Source organism: Alosa sapidissima, chromosome 17 (genome assembly GCF_018492685.1).
Source record: "Alosa sapidissima isolate fAloSap1 chromosome 17, fAloSap1.pri, whole genome shotgun sequence".
In the NCBI taxonomy this organism is placed as follows: Eukaryota; Metazoa; Chordata; class Actinopteri; order Clupeiformes; family Clupeidae; genus Alosa; species Alosa sapidissima.
In genome coordinates, this window is record NC_055973.1 from 15,168,378 (window position 1) to 15,184,100 (window position 15,723).

The following is a 15,723-nucleotide window of genomic DNA, read 5'->3' on the forward strand; positions in this document are numbered from 1 at the left end:
TACAGTAAGCGAACACACCTTACACAGATCTAAAACCTGATCTAAAAATCTGTTCAAGGAGTTTGCCAAAAGGGACGCAGCCAAAAAAAAAAAAAAAAATCTGGACTGTTATTAAATTTTCTCTATCATTCTAGCACACCAAACAATCAGTTGTTGCCAAGTCTCTTTGCAGAGGACTAATGTAGGTCTAGAATTAAAAGTTGGAAACTAAAATAGCTGCACTACTGTATTTCTGTAAGGAAATATTCAGACAAGGGATCCAAATGCCATGTTGTATAAGTTGTAGAATTTGTAAATCAAACTAAAGTTCTGAAAACAGTCAAGAGGGAATATTTCACTACCTTATATTTTATCAAACACAATGATGTTATCCTCCAGTTATGCCCTGTGGGAATGAATAGTCACTAATACAGCTAAACTTAGTGAATAATTATTTCAATTATTTATTTATTTTCCCCCCATGTTATGTTATTATTGTTGATGTACCATTGTCATTGTTTTATGTTTGTTTGTAAGCACTTTGGTTCAACTCAGTTGTTTAAATGTGCTATAGAAATAAAGTTGACTTGACTTGACATTAATTGTATTTCTGACTATGGCACAGGCTGGTCAGTCACTTTCTCAAAGAAGAAAGCCAGACCAAAGAAGAAGGGAAACTAAATGTGATTTCAATGCTGTGTATCTGACTCCCTACAGTCAGTGCAGACTGAGGACTCACCAGCAACTCCTGTGGCTCTACTACAACTGTGCCTGAATCACTTCTCACTCAATCTCTGAGGAGGTATACAATATGCACCAGTAATTTTGCACATCGCCCAGCTTCACCTCACCTGTGACAATTTGCGCATATGAAAGAAGACCCAGTCAGTTCAATGGTAGGAAAAATCTGGAACAGAGTTTTATTTACAATGATCTGCATCATGTAGCAGCCCCAGAGACAGCGTGAGCAAACAGTCTATCACAAGACAATTTTCTGGAAAAAACACTCAATCTCCACATTTAACATGCAAATATGATTCATATATCAACGCCACTGTACACACCTCTCTGGAAGTTGATCTGCATGAGTTGATCATTGTGATCATAATTTTTGGAACTTACCTCCTATTTAGAAATATTGTTCAAAAATATATTGCAATTAAATAAAAAAAAAAAAAAAAATGACATTTTAATAACATTCACAGTGACATTTCACAAATTAATATTTCATGACTTCAGTGAAAGTTGAAATGGAACTAGCCCAAAGATTAGTATATTTGGGGTGATGATGGGGGCTTTATTTGGTCATAAAGCTGAGCAGCAGAAAGTGAAAAGCACTGTAGGTCATCTCTCTCGCAAAGAAGACAAATGTTGCCCGGTGGCTACAATTATGGTCCTACTGTGTGTGTGTGTGTGTGTGTGTGTGTGTGTGTGTGTGTGTGTGTGTGTGTGTGTGTGTGTGTGTGGGGCAGAAGAGATAGAGAGAAAGGCTTCTGGGCCATCAAGGGGCAGGGCGGCAGTTGATCTATAAAGTTTCCTTCGAGTGACTTCTCTGATCACCCAGACGTCATGCATTGACTGAAAGAAGCTGCCAGGGTCACATTTCAGTGCAGGACACACATGCATCCTAATGTCTATTGGTGTATGTCACTGGGAAGCTGGTCTTTCTGCTCCTAAAGTTTCCTTAGGGGAGACAGAGACGTTAATAGCTCGGCCTGATACCCATCTCCCCCACTGCAACACATTCAGTTGCCATTAACTTATCTACTAATCTTAGAAAGCCAGAAAAGCAAGGCGTTTGTCCAGTATATCATGAGGGGCTCCACAGACCTCAAGACCTTGTGCATGCCATAGAGGCAGGAATAATATCATGGCATGTAACTTGCACAAAAGTCCAGGTGAATATCTAGGAGGTGCATTATAGGCTATTCAACTATATTTGGTTTGACTTATACAGGACTGGGCAAAGCCGCAGCGATGGCATGGAACAGGCAGCCATAATGCAGATGCATGGCAGTCTGGTATGGTGGGGTGGAAGTGTATGTGTGTGTGTGTGTGTGTGTGTGTGGGGGGGGGGGCACCTGTGGCAGTGATCATGGAGAAACAGTCCTGTAGAAATGGGCAGTACAGCAGACAAAAAGCAGATGCATAGTGCATATTTCAGTGGGAGTGGGCAGAATTTCAGCAATGATGCAGAAACAAGTAGTCTGGTGGGCAAGGCATCATAACCTTGAAGGGGACCTTCACGAAGTTTAGCGTTTGCAGCCATCTTGAATTTAGTCACGATAAGTCGAGCAACGAGTAAGAATGAACAGGTATGATAAGGGATCAGATTCCAAAAATAATTCAGTGGAAATGCATGGATTCTAGTTTCTTCCAGTAGCAGCAACTGGAATCCATGCATTTCCACTGAATTACTCATGATGGGAACCTTATTTGAAAGGGAAATAAGCTGTGGTATGGTGCAAAATTGAGGAGAGTGTTAACTGTATAACTGTCGAAAATAACTATAATTTGCATGTACATGCAAGGCACTAATATTATTGACGGAAAGTGTGGATGGCCACACACAAAGTCTGCCTTCGCATGCCTTTAAGTTAATTTGATAACTTGGCAAAATCATTGAGCTAATTTGATAACATGAGCAAGATCCTAAGAGCCTCCTAACATGAGTCAGTCCATGCAATGCTGGGGTGTGTCCACAAATGTTAAATGTTTCTTCAAAGCAACACTTATTCCATGAAACTTTTAAATGATGTTGTGTTGGACAGACTTTGACACAAACCTCTATCTGTATCTAAATATAATCTTGTGCTGAAGATGGTAGAACAAATACTGAGCTCCCATGAAAGTTAGGTATGGTGAGGTAATAAGGCGATTCGATTGTTGTGTCTGATAAAGAATTACTTCATTGCCATAGGTTACCTGATTATGGCACAACACTGATTCACTAATTATTGCATGATACTTTCACTATTATGAAAACTGATTTGTAACATCACTGAAAAATTATTTGTAGACATGAACCATTTGCACTCATTTTAGGGACTATCTACATATGTTGTGAAATTACCAAATAAATTTGGGCTAGTAATCAAAATAGCTTTACACTCTTGGTTACACTTAAGAGCCTGTGGAGTCTATACCAAATTAAGGCACACCACCAGAGCTACCACTGATGAGTAGAGCTGAGTAGATTTCTAGCAGCCATTTGCAGTGTGCAAGAGAGAATGAATGACTGTGTGCAGTGCCTTGTGAGTGAAAGATACCAATTCACCACCCATTTTCACAAATTAAATCAGATGTTAAAATGCTCTAGCTTTGCTAGGAGTCAGGGCCAGCTCCAGGCCAGGAGTGGGTAATCGGGAGAATCGGGAGAATTCCCGGTGGGCCGCATTCACTTCTGGGCCGGTCGAGGGAAAAATATTGACATTTGCCACGTTAATCTATCTTCTCTTAAAATTGTCTACACACGTTCGCATTCTATGCCTAACACCGCAGCCTCTGCATGGGTTGTTCTCCCCTCCCAAGAAGAGTTAATTGGTTGGGTCCATCTAGCCCGTCTTTTCTAAAAAGTTTTCTCAGATACCAGCCGGCCGGCCCTACCGTAGTGATAAGCGTCAGGAAGGATGGATGGTAGAAAGAGGCCATGAGGGACTGAAAAGGCCAGGTAAATAACACGAAAAGTATTGGAGGAAAATGCTGCCAAATATGCCAAGCTTCAAGACAGACATAATAGTGGCAACTGGTAAAGAGAGATAGCCATGATTATAGCGGCGTAATTATTGGGCTAATACTGGACGTTGTAGCGTTGTCAACCTATTCGCAAGCAACATATTAAATTAATTAAAATATTAGACTTTTTGCATCCAATATGGCGATTCATAGACTTTGCAAATATTATGCAAATATTGATAACAAAACTCAAGCTTGATCTGTGCATGCAGTAACCTAGGCCGAAGATCAGCAGGTCAGTCCCCAGCTGAAAATGATGAGCCTGAAATTAGCTATGACTACAGGGACAAGTAGAAAGGTTAATAGAGTTAACCATATAATTTAAAGTTGTTTTATGTAAGAAAGAACAGTGCAGAAAAAACCATGCAGAAAAAACATGTAAACAATACAGTAGTTCAATATGCCTCTTAGTGGAATTGTGGGATACATTTCAAATGCTTTATTTCTTCCTTCCTGTTTTTGTTAACTTATCAACCTATCCTTGTGAAATAGTGGAATATTGGTAGCCTATAATAAAAACTATACAGGATAGTAAGAGCTGAAATGTTGCCTTATTTATCAAATTTCCACCGCCACTAAAAAAGTGGGCCGGTCTTTGGCCTGAAACTCCCGGGCTGAAAAGTGGCCCCACTCCGGCCCTGGCCAGCTCCCAGGGGCCAGGGCTAAGCCCACCCAAGCATTGTGTCTTGCCCACCCAAAGTCAAGTTTTCGTTTTTCAGTTGTGCATCTGCGCAGTGCGCAGTCTCAAACCCAGCTTGGATGAAGATGAGTTGGTGTTGAGTGTAATGGTAGCTAGCAGGTAGCCTACATATCGGAACTCCCCCTATTACCGTAGGTCCCGTATTTCCGCCGTATTGCGTGTATGTGTCACTTAATATCCAAACCAAGACGGCGGATTCCTAAAGAAACGCAAGCACCCACACCATAGGTGTATCTAAATTAGCTATGTACCAAAAATGACATTTTACCGTGACTCGAAGAGCTGTAAACAGTGTTGTAAGGCTGCGTGTACACATCCGCTTGGAGCTCCAGTGGAATTTTAATTTCATGACGAGAATTCTCGGTCTAACCGTTCATGTGCTGTTGAAACGGCGTAAATAGGCGACCCATCAGGCCAGCACTATAACTCCGAGCGTGGTAAACAAAATCGGATATTTGAGGAAGTAAATGCTCCCGTTAAGAACCAAACCAGATTTTGTTCAAATCTACACACCTATGGCTACTGAAAAATGTGGTTCATTTAGCAAATGTTATTTTGAAGTGTTAAAAAACATTGTTGTTTTAGAATTTCCGAACAAAGGTGGTGATAATTGGGGGTGTTACGATAGCTGTGCAAAATGTATTTTAAAATAAAATATCAAATACCCTAATATTAAGAGAATCAAAATAAACTACAAATTATATAGCCAAACATGTATGAAAATACTGTATTTTTGTATTTTGATAGAACTAAAAATACTCTTTAAAAGGAGCATGATATCCCTCTGAATATGGAATGCCAACATTCCATATTTGTCTATTTAATCTATTCCTTCATCAGTACACTGACTCAAAGCAACAGCTTTTCTCTACCTACGAGACATGCTATAACTTGCAAACAGTCAACAGATCAATATGCTGACCTGCCTGTTACATCTCATAGCCTAAATACTGTATCAGAGATGCACTCAAAAAGTCACAACTGAACTTGTGAAGCGGTACAAAGTCTCTGACATTGTCAATGCATGCCCAGATTGAGCAATGCAGGGCAACCATGTGTTCTGAAGTTCTCAAGAAACTTGAGATTGGTATGAGGGAGTGTATTGTGTGTGAGCAACCCACAAGTCACTCATCTTGCATTGGATCATCTTACTGAATCACAATATATGATCACAACAAGTCTTGGCAAGTTTGTTATCACATCACCAAAAAAATATTTGGCAGTAACCACAAAAATACACACCCATAAAACATTTTGATACAGAATACATTTTCTTCAACAAAATAAAATACAAATGCCCACATACTATTTTGTATTAATACATCATATTAATATATCAGAAATACTGCCTATCCCTGGCTCTTGGCTGCAGTAACTCGAGCTAGGTAGTACTGATTTTTTTGTGTTTGTGTTTTGTGTTTAGGCCAATTTTGATCAAATTTCAGCGCTTGCTATGTTGCCCACCCAACATTTCTACCAGCCCACCCAAATGTAGTAGGCTAGTATGCTAACCGGCCCTGCTAGGAGTCAAAAGGTCTGTGGGTGCTCATCTTACATGTTGGTCACTATGTCATTTTCTGGTTCATACAAACGGCTTATTGCTGCTTTGCCACTCAGAAAACCAGACTGATGATGAGGGCACCCCGAGAAGGTAACCGCCTAGCCAGCCTTATGACCACTAATGTTCTGTCCTGGACGGCAGCTGAAACACAACTGTATAATTAATCTCATGGCCTGAAATAAAGTGCATGCATAATTGAAACAGCTTTGCTCAAACAGACAAAGTGAAGCCATGAAAATGATCTCCCTAAATAATGGACAATTGATGGGTCTGGTCATAAAGAGTGGGTGAAGACAGTGAAGTTAGGCTATGGGGCTAGGTTCAATTCTTAAAAGTTAATTATAACATATTCATAAGCATTGAATAATCTATTTAAAAAAAGAGTACACACAAGTTTATGAGGAGCTTATGTCAGCATTCACAACACATAATAGACCTTTGAAATGATAAAAAAATGGTTACATTTTGTATTGACACCTGGGATAGTAATGTCATAAACCTTTTGAGATGTGATGATATAATTATGTACAGCCATGTATTTTGTGAATGCTGACCTAACCACTTCAGAAAGGTTTTTCCATTCCTATTTCAACTTTGTGCTTATGTATAAAATGTAACCTTCAAATTAAGTATATAATTCTATGAATAATCTAACATTAACATTAAATATATTTAGCTGTTTTTTTACATAGACACACATTGAATATTAGAATTGCTGGGAGGCATATAATATCCCCCCAAAACCACAGTGAGCATTTGAATTTTCATAACACGTGTAATTTATTCTGAAATAATCTGCTTATATAAAACTCTGAGGACCAGTTTGGGAAAATTGCTGAAACATTAACATTAACATTGACATTAACATTAACATTAACAATTAACATTTAACATTAATTGTTTGAAAAACAAATCAAAAAAGATAAAGCACCGGTTAAATGGCTGGAAACTAAATAGTACTTGCCTTGCAGAAAGGACACCAGACAGTTCTAATTTTGAATCTTCAAGGTAAAAGAAAGCAGACAAGTACCAGAGACAGCTGAAAAGGACTTGGTCCTGGAAAGAGCCCCCAAAACTGAAACATCCATAAAATAAGTCCACATTCATTAATTTAATGACACGATTATGTGATCAAATGCCGGGCACTGGGCGCAAAAGGGTTGTTCTTATGTTTCTTAATCAGTCATGGGTGTGTTTTGGGCATAACATCCTTTAAACCAATGAGAATGACACCTGTCATTCCCTTTAACAGTAAGCAGCGCAACTTCAAACAGCGCATCGGTATTGTAATGGTCATCGGTGCATTTGAAGGAATCTGCTTGCACACTAGACCTTATGGAACAGGTATTCCACTAAACCATGTTTAACTAAAACCTGTTTGTGACTAGCAGAGTATAGGCTACACACATCTAGTCTGGCCATAACCAGACCAAGCTCAATCTTTTAAGATTGAACATTGGTCTGGGGAGTCTGCTATGTATTTTCTACTGCACAAGAGGCGTGATCAACGGGCATATAGTTTGTGGCGATCAAACCTGACCCCCTATAATAAAGTAATATAATGAAAACATGGCAGGTACTAACGGGAGATGGTCAGCGTCTATAAATAACAGCCAAGGTAGCACTGTCTCCGCCTCTCTTGTTTCCCTCTGCCGGTGTTTCGTCTGCTGCGTGTTTGGTTCACTGGTGTTTCCTAGAGTGTTTTGCCTTGTGAGAGCGGCCTGGTTTGGTCCTTGTCTCGGACGCTCCGTGAGTATTGCCTAGCCTCAAAGAACTGTCTTTCCATTGTTCGGCAGGTTGATAACTCCACCGAGTTTTTCAGAGTTTTGTGCGTGTTTGGTCTAGTCCAAACCGAGCTCCGTGATCACTTTGCAATAACGAACTGTTTTATCATTGTTCAGCAAGCGATCACGGCAGCAAAGTTGTTGTTCCTGGCCTGTCGGCCTGTCTTGCCCCATTCGTTCCGTGATCTCCTTGCACTGTAACTGTCTTATCATTGTTTGCAGGAGTCACGCAACGTGGGTAAGCTAGTAGTTTTGTGCGAGTTGTTTGGTCCTTTGGTGTGCACTCCATTCGCTCCGTGATCTCCTTGCATTAGAACTGTTTTACCATTGTTTGCAGGAGACACGCGACAGTAGCGAGGTTGTATAGCTGGGCCACTTCTCTGTGTTGTCCCGTGCTCTTTAAAAGCGCTCTTGTTGTTTAGTCGTGAGCAGCGCGACTTTAAGTTGAATATAGATTACATAGGCTACTGGGGAGGGTTTCCTTATTATTTTGTCTTTTGGGGATATTTTTATTTCTACATTTTCCTTTCCTCCGGCGCCGGCCTGCCTTTATTGTAATCTAATCTAAACTGTAAACTGAAAGCAATCACGTTTGTGCTCTAGTTTTGGAGAGCTTTTCTTTTTGTTAAGTGATTTTGCTATTTGATGTTATTTTGTTTATTGGTTTATCCACACTGGGAGCTTTGAAGCAGTCGGCTATGTTATAGTAGCCAACTAGTTATAGCCTAAATAAAAGGTCTTGGTTGTGCTGCACTTGAGTAGCTTATAATAGCAGCATAATTTGTTTAACCTGCTACATACTGTTTTGAATTTATTGTGGCCTTAGGCTGAAGAGGTCTTTTTTGACCGAAGATACTTTTCCCTCTCATTTTTGGACCTTTTTGCGTCTTGCCTTTTTTGCATTTTTGTCGAGGCTACCGCCTACCGCCTCCTAGTGGCCTGACCTAAAAATAGGCAGAATGGACTGCTACTGCTGTTGTGGTGGTTTGTTTGCTTGTGTGGTGTTCATGTGTGTCCTGAACAATATATTCCATTTTGAACACACCTGTTTGCATTTCTTGAAGTCTTTTAGTTAGAGTTAAAACCATTTAATGTTTTGTGGTGCTTTATAAAGCCATTTAGTTATTATTTCTTAACTTTAGTATCTGTTTCGACCTCACTCTGACCATCACTACGGTCTAAAAAAGGAATGATCACCTTCGTTCTGCCTATCACCGAGACCATATGTCAACAAAGTCATGCCCATGACCTCCGAAAGCAGAACGACTCGAGCTTGTAAATAGCGGAGATTGCTCCCGGTTCAGTCTCTCACCTTGATCGCCTCATCTGAGACCTGTGATACGTGAGTACGTACTTTCACTGCTTTCTTGCTTTGACTGTGTTTGTTAGTCTGCATGTGGCAGTAACCTGTGTTTTTTTCAGGAAACTTCGTTTAACTTTGTTTAACTTGTTGACGCCTTTCCTGAGTTCACCCCATACCGCACGGCGGAGGGGCTAGTGTGAGCCTGCTGCCTGCGTTCGCGCACTGCTGCGGGCCGCCGTTTCAGTGTTATTTTCCTTTGTGTGTGCCAGGTTTCCGGGTTGTTGTTTGTTAACTACTGTGTACCTTATCTGGCTGTTCGCGGCTAGTTGGGCTTGGTGTGAGCCTGCTGGGTGTGTTCGCGCACCGGCGTGGGCCACCGTTATTGTTTCTGTTTACTGCTCTGGCAGCCGGAACCTGTGTGGGCCTGATCAGCGCGTATGTGCTCGGCCGCTTAGGCGCTAATGTTACTGTGTGCTTCTTTTTAGCTTTGTTGTTGTGTGCTAGGCTACTTGCAAAAGGTAAGTTTAGCTGTTTGTGTCTGCTAGGTGCAGTCTTGCACGAGGTGCGGGCTGCTGTGTGTCTTTTCTCCAGTTGTCCACTGGTGTACGTCGGCGCGTGCGTTCGCGCACTGGTGGCTGCCTTCTTTGTGTATCTGTTGTGTACCCCGTCGCTGCTGTCCGCAGCTAGCTGGGCCAGTGTGAGCCTGCTAAGCGTGTCCGCACGCTGCTTCAGGCCACCCGTGTACTGTATTACACCACTGCTGTATCTCTTTACGGGCTGCTGCTTGCAGACCCAGTGCGTTGTACGGCCAAGGTAAGTGCCTTATTGTATTGTATTGTGTTGTATTGCATTGTGTTTTTCTGTGGTAGGCTATGGCGGCACACTACTGCAGAGTCTGTAGGGCCACGATGGCCCCCAATGACGGGCATAGAGAGTGTCCCGCTTGCCTTGGGGCCGCCCACCTCCTGGAGGATGTCGACAGCCACTGCAGCGCAGCCAGTGACCTTCCTAGGGAGGAACGGCTCCGCCGGGCTGACCAGGCATGTGGCCACGTGCGTGGACGGGACAGGCGGTGCTCACCCGACCGACCATCCCACTCTCATAGGCATGGCCGTAAGCATAAGCACAAGCGTAAACGGTAACATGAGTCCCCTTCCAGGCATGATCAGGTGGAGGTCCCTGGACCTGCTAAGCGCTCGGCTCCAGCTGCCGTGACCGAGGGTAATGGCACGGAGTCGCTTCAGATTCTCTCAGCTCTCCAGGCTCTGGCTAGGAAGATGGACAGGCTGGAGGGTCTCCAGGGCACGTCATCCCCTTCTCTGCCCCCTGGCCAGGAAGGTCTCTCCCCATCCAGGCCTGAGAGCCATGGTGCGGATGTTGATCTGGGTGATGTGGATGTGCTGTCGCTCCATGCCCCTTGTTCTACGATCGATGACGTAAACGGGGACGGCCTCCTGGATGAGCTACATTCAGACATGGTGGAGCCAACTGATGAATCCACGGTGCCAGGGGAGGTCCCCGTCGGCTCCTTGATGTCACGGGTGTTGAGTGCCTCCAAGATCCTGGGTCTTCAGGCCCCTATGCCAGACATGGCTTCCCTTGGGGGCATCTGGGAAGGCGTCTCGCACAGCAGCCCAAACTTCTCTCCCTGATGCCATCAGGACGGACCTGTTAGGTCTCCCCGTGGTGCCTGGGCATGTGTTCCATCCAGACTCCCAGGGGGTGCTGGACAGAGTGGAACAGGCTGGCGCTTCTAGAGAAACTGGTCAGCGTGTGTGCCACAGGCGGGCTCCGGTTCCCCACAGGGCAGCATCAGGTAAGTATGGGCGGTGGCAGCCCGCCCGAACACCACAGGTAAGTATCAACTATGCTGCCCCACGGGACCGGCGCTTTCGTGCACCAGACCAGAGCTCAGCCCCAACTCCCTGGCCCAGAGGACAGCAAAGACCTCGACGGGGCGCAGGCAGAGGTGCAGGCCGCGGTGGCGGTCCTGCCTAGGGATCCGGGGCTGCCCGTCGATTGCCCTTCCCAGCTGTCCAGGACCTCCTGGGAAGGGATTGTGCCAGACTCTTGGGTTGTGGCTACGGTGACTCACGGTTACCGCCTACAGTTTCGACGGCGGCCCCCTACGTTTTCAGGGGTCAAGATGACGTCTGTGAAAGACCCCCTTTTAAATTCCGTGCTTGTCAAGGAGGTCCAGGAGTTGCTTCTGAAAGGGGCCATCTCAGAAGTACCGCTGCACGCACGGCACACTGGGTTTTATTCCAAATATTTTATTGTGCCCAAAAAAGACAGAGGTTACCGGCCGGTCCTCGACCTCAGGCCCTTGAACCAGTACCTCAAGGTGCTGCCATTCAAAATGGTCCACGTTGGAATAGTGATTCGTTCCATCCAGGAAGGGGAGTGGTTTACGTCTCTGGATCTAAAAGACGCGTACTTCCACGTCCCTATCTGCCCAGCACACAGGTCCTTCCTCCGCTTCGCCTTCCAAGGCAGGGTGTTCCAGTTTCAGGTCCTCCCATTTGGCCTTTCACTGGCCCCCAGAATTTTTACTCGCGTGGTGGCAGCCGCGCTAGCCCCCCTGCAGGTCCAGGGCCTAAAGATCCTACCGTACCTGGACGACTGGCTAATTTGTGCCCCATCTCAGGTGCAGGTGGTGCACGACACCAACACGGTTCTGACCCATATCCAGGCCCTGGGTCTCCCGGTCAACTGGAAAAAGAGCAACTTGCAGCCCCGCCAGCAGGCGGATTTCCTTGGTGTCCTCCTTGACTCGGTCAGCATGACGGCGTCTCTCACTCCACGGAGGGCAGACAGCTTGACCGAGGCTCTGACAGGCTTTCGGCTGGGCAGACTGGTCACCGCCCACAAAGTCCAGAGGCTGTTGGGCTTAATGGCCGCGGCAGCTGCAGTACTGCCATTGGGCCTGCTGAAGGCACGCCCCCTGCAGTGTTGGTTCAATGCCTTTCAGCTCCACCCGAGAGACGACAGGCATGTGAAGTTGCGGGTGTCTCCTGCTTGCATCCGAGCCCTGCGTCCTTGGACGGACAGGAGGTTCTTACTCCAGGGTGTTCCACTGGGGGGCCTTCCTCACAAGAGGCAAGTCATCTCGACAGACGCTTCTCTGACAGGCTGGGGAGCTGTCTGGGAAGGGCTGTCAGCGAGGGGCGTGTGGCCTCCCTCCTGGACGTCAGAGCACATCAACGTCCTCGAGCTGAAGGCCATCCATCTCGCCCTGCAGAGGTTCCTGCCAGGGTTGCGAAGCCAACATGTTCTGGTGAGGTCAGACAGCACCTTGGCGGTGTATCATGTCAATCACCAAGGCGGCACGGGGTCCTGGCGGTGCCTCCAGGTGGCGGAGGAGTTGCTGTCATGGGCATGGCCGCGTCTGGCTTCAGTGAGGGCAGTACACGTTCCAAGTGTGGAGAACAGGGCGGCCGACATTCTCTCCAGGACCGGGCCACTCCCGGGGGAATGGAGATTGAACCCAGAGGTGGTCAGCCAGGTCTGGGCTCAGTATGGGACTGCACAAGTGGACCTGTTTGCGTCGGCAGAAACGACTCACTGCCCAGAGTGGTACTCTCTCGTGGGACAGGGAGGCAGTTTGGGCCTGGATGCTCTGTCACAAGACTGGCCGACAGGCTTGTTGTACGCTTTTCCTCCATCCCCTCTTGTACCTCAGGTCCTGCGGAGGATCAGGGAGGGCCAACACACAGTTCTGCTGGTTGCTCCACGGTGGCCGGCGAGGCCTTGGTTTCCAGACCTTCTCCGGCTCCTGCGGGGTCAGCCATGGCAGTTACCCTGCCGGGCAGATCTTCTGTCACAAGCAGACGGGCAGATCTGGCATCCGAACCCAGGTGCCCTGCGCCTGTGGGTTTGGCCCCTGCAGAGTCAGTCATTGAACAGCTAGCTGAGTCTGTGCAGGAGACTCTGAACAACGCCAGGGCTCCTTCTACTAGAGCTTGCTATGCACTCAGGTGGAGGATCTTTTCGGATTGGTGTGCCAGCTTGGGTCTTGAGCCAGCGGTTTGCCCTGTGCCACAAGTTTTGCGCTTCTTGCAGTCCTATTTGGATCAAGGCAAGGCGGTCAGTACTGTGAAGGTTTATGCCTCGGCCATTTCAGCCTTTCACCAGGGTGCGGATAACAGGCCCTTGGGTAGGCATCCACTGATTGGTCAGTTTTTAAAAGGGGCCCGCCGGTTGCGTCCAGTTCGCACTTTGCGGGCACCAAACTGGGATTTGCCCACCGTTTTAATGTCTCTTACTGAAGGCCCGTATGAGCCCATTTTAGATGCAGATCTGCGATCTTTGTCTCTGAAAACTAGCTTTCTCCTGGCTCTTTGTTCGGCCAGGCGCGTCGGGGAGCTGTGCGCCCTCTCCGTCAGCGAAGACTGCCGGAGGTGGCAGGCAGGGGGCACTGGCGTGTCACTTTGACCTAATCCAGCCTTCCTGCCTAAGGTTCTAAGTCAGCAGTCTATCAACCAGGTTCTGGAGCTGACCCAATTCCAGCCGTCTGCTGCCTCACAGGCAGAGCGCGACAAGTTGCTCACTCTGTGCCCAGTCAGGGCTTTGAGAGCTTATCTGGCCCGTACGCAGTCGTTGAGGAGGGAACACACTCAACTTTTTGTCTGTTATGGGGCGGCGAAGCAGGGACTACCGCTTTCCAAACAGCGGCTGTCGCATTGGCTGGTTGAAGTTATTTCCCATGCCTACCAGGCTCTGGGAATGCCGGTCCCTTCGGGTACAAGGGCTCACTCCACCAGGAGTATGGCTACGTCTTGGGCTGCCCTTAAGGGGGTACCAGCAAGCGATATCTGTGCAGCGGCTTCATGGGCGACGCCTTGCACTTTTACCAGGTTTTATAGGGTGGACATCACTTGCCCAGCTCCGGTTGGCGACGCTGCCCTCATGTCCGTGACCGAGCGAGGTTTTAATGGTTAGCTTAGAGCTCCTCGCGACTTTTTTGGTATGTGTCATCCCTTTTTTAGACCGTAGTGACGGTCAGAGTGAGGTCGAAACAGATCGTAAGTTACGCATGTAACTATGGATCTGTGAGACCGAGGGATGACCGTCACTATCCTTGTCGCTCGGACCATCCTGAGACGCTCAAGGTAGGAGACTGAACCGGGAGCAATCTCCGCTATTTACAAGCTCGAGTCGTTCTGCTTCCGGAGATCATGGGCATGACTTTGTTGACATATGGTCTCGGTGATAGGCAGAACGAAGGTGATCATTCCTTTTTTAGACCGTAGTGACGGTCATCCCTCGGTCTCACAGATCCATAGTTACATGCGTAACTTACGTTATCTTCACTCTGTCTGAGTGGTGGTGGATAAATCCACCTGGCGCCCAACCGTTACGCTACCCCACTACTGCCACAAGTTCAAATGACTCTGTACGCAATTGGATAGTCATTCACCAATCTGACCAACGAACAGGGTGACGTTTGCAGAGCGACACGAAAACTTCAGTCAGGAAACTTGCTGGTAACTTGTCAACAAACGTATTGTAAAAGCACCCATTTCCACCCCTTTTGTTAAAAAAATCTAAAACAAAGATGATTTTTAATACTTCAAAGTAACATTTAATAAAGGAACCTTACATTTTTCAGTAGCCATGGGTGTGTAGATTTTAACAAAATCTGGTTTGGTTCTTAACGGGAGCATTTACTGCCTTAAAAACCCAACCATGCTCGGAGTTTGGTGCTGGGCTGGTCGATGCCTTATTTCCGCCGCACTCCAAGCGGGTAGGCCTACGCTCCCTTACAACACTGTTTACAGCTCTTAGAGTCACAGTAAAATGTCATTTTTGGTACATAATTTAGATACAATTATGGGGTGGGGGCTTACGTTTCTTTAGAGATCCGTCGTCTTAGTTTGTATAGAAATGAATATTAAGTGACACATACACAAAATAGGTGACGTTCCATTTATCAGCAGTCTGCAGAAACAATTATGTCAAAAAAGACATTGAGCAACGTTGAGAGGTTAAAGGTAATTGGATTGACGGTCGTGAGAGAGACTTTGCTGTCGCTCTGCTATCTTCATCGTTTTAAACCTGCCAACAGCGCGACAGGTGGATAAGCCAGCTTGTGGTCCCGGTGTTCCAGTTTAGATGGTGAGCAGGTTAACCCTTAGAACCCGATTGACGCAAAGTGCGTCAAAAAACACACCCTTTCTTCTCTGTTACATTGCCCCGGAACTGTTCATCGCAGCGAGATGAAACCCTTATTGCATGACAGAGCAGAAGTGGGGCTTTCCAAAGAGACTACACACTTGTCTGTACGATCTAGTATGAAAATTTTAAAAAATCATGAAATTAAATCAAATTGCATCATATTTACAGTCTATATTTCTCTGCATTCACCTGCACACCCATTACTCTCGTTTGAATTACTCGCGAACCCGTGATAGCATCGATATGGCAAGCATATCAGATGAAAGAGGGGACACAGGGCTATCCATTGGTACCATGTATATCGATCCTTCTGGCTTATAAAAACAGACGAAGTGACTGCAAAAGAATAACGTCATGTACACAAACCAACGCTGCACACCCATTACTCTCGTTTAAATTACTCGCAGACCTGTGATCGGATAGATATGTCACGCATGTCAGATGAAAGAGGAGACTCAGAGCTGTCAGCTGTCATGATATCAAG